The sequence below is a fragment of the Octodon degus genome, unplaced genomic scaffold, assembly GCF_000260255.1.
Source record: "Octodon degus isolate 3935 unplaced genomic scaffold, OctDeg1.0 scaffold00001, whole genome shotgun sequence".
Taxonomy (NCBI): Eukaryota; Metazoa; Chordata; class Mammalia; order Rodentia; family Octodontidae; genus Octodon; species Octodon degus.
The window spans coordinates 31,474,378-31,475,958 of NW_004524577.1; the positions used below are offsets into that span (position 1 = coordinate 31,474,378).

The 1,581-nt window shown below is 37.4% G+C and overlaps 1 pseudogene; it reads left to right on the top strand.

Annotated features, from left to right (window-relative positions):
* The first annotated feature begins 1,007 nt into the window (after positions 1 to 1,007).
* LOC105741455 lies at positions 1,008 to 1,355 on the top strand (annotated as a pseudogene).
* The last annotated feature ends 226 nt before the right edge of the window (positions 1,356 to 1,581 follow it).

The following is a 1,581-nucleotide window of genomic DNA, read 5'->3' on the forward strand; positions in this document are numbered from 1 at the left end:
ATCCAAATAGTCTTAGGGAGCTGCCAAGAGTGTTTTTTTCAGACAAAATGCAGTAACCCAAAAAGAAAAAGTTGATAAATTGTACTTTATTAAAATTAAAAATTGTTAGGCTGTGGAGATAGCTCAGCAGACTAAAGGCCTGCTTGGGCAAGTGCAGGGACCAGGATTCAATCCTCGCCACCACATGCTGCCCCAGCCACTGAGTCCAGCCAAGCATGGTGGTGCATGCCTTTAATCCCATCTCTGAGGAGGCTGAAAATAGGAGACTCACTATGAATGAGACTTTATACCAAATACATAAAAATAAATAAACAATTGTTCATCAAAAAGCATCGTGACAATAAAGAACATGAAAAAATTACCTCAAAGGTAGAAGATTTGCCTATCATGCCTAAGGCCCATGTTGAGTGCAGCTAGAGACTATATGGTAAGTGAAATAAGTCAGACCTGCACAAACTCAGGGCAATAGGACGTGCCAACATCCTATTGTCTCGCTAGTGTGAGAGCCTGTAAGAGTAAATAAAATCTGAAAGGTACAATACATACTGTGAAAGGGAAATGATCTTTTCAATGGGAAGGAAAAACTGGGTGAGGAAAACGACAAAAGATGAAGGAAATATCCATATCTATCTATCTATCTATCTATCTATCTATCTATCTATCATCTATCTATCTATCTATCATCTATCTATCTATCTATCTATCATCTATCTATCTATCTATCATCTATCTATCTATCTATCTATCTATCTATCTATCATCTATCTATCTATCTATCATCTATCTATCTATCTATCTATCTATCTATCTATCTATCTGATAGTTTGGATAATTGGATAATCGTATTGTTGATTTCTGCTGGTCTATTGAAATGAACAGTTAATGCTTAAATTTCTGTTTTATTTTTTTCTTCTTTTAATTTCTTTTAGCTTTTTAAAAACCAGTATTCTCCCTTTTCTTCTCACTCCCTAGCCCTTGTGGCAGCCGTCCACACCTAAGGCAGGAAGATGGTGGCTGCAAAGAAGATGAAAAAATCTCTGGAGTCCATTAACTCTAGGCTCCAACTTGTTATGAAAAGTGGAACATATGTGCTGGGGTACAAGCAGATGCTGAAGATGATCAGACAGGGCAAAGTGAAATTGGTCATCCTTGCCAACAACTGCCCAGCCTTGAGGAAATCTGAAATAGAGTACTATGCTGTGTTGGCCAAAACTGGTGTCCACCACTACAGCGGCAATAATATCGAACTGGGCACAGCATGTGGAAAATACTACAGAGTCTGCACACTGGCAATCATTGATCCAGGTGATTCTCCTATCATTAGAAGTATGCCCAAGCAGACTAGTGAAAAATAAGCCAAGCAAAAAAAAAAAGTTTTGTTTTTTTTTTGGTGGAACCGGGGATTGAACTCAGGCCCTTGAGCTTGCCAAGGAAGCACTTATTCTACTGAACCATCTTGCCGGCCCCAGAATTTTTCCATAAAAAATAAAAAATAAATAAAAACTAGTTTTCTAGTTTTATAGCTGGTTATCTGAACAACTAATTTGAAGATAAGATTATGCAGTAAAACTATTGTTGAAT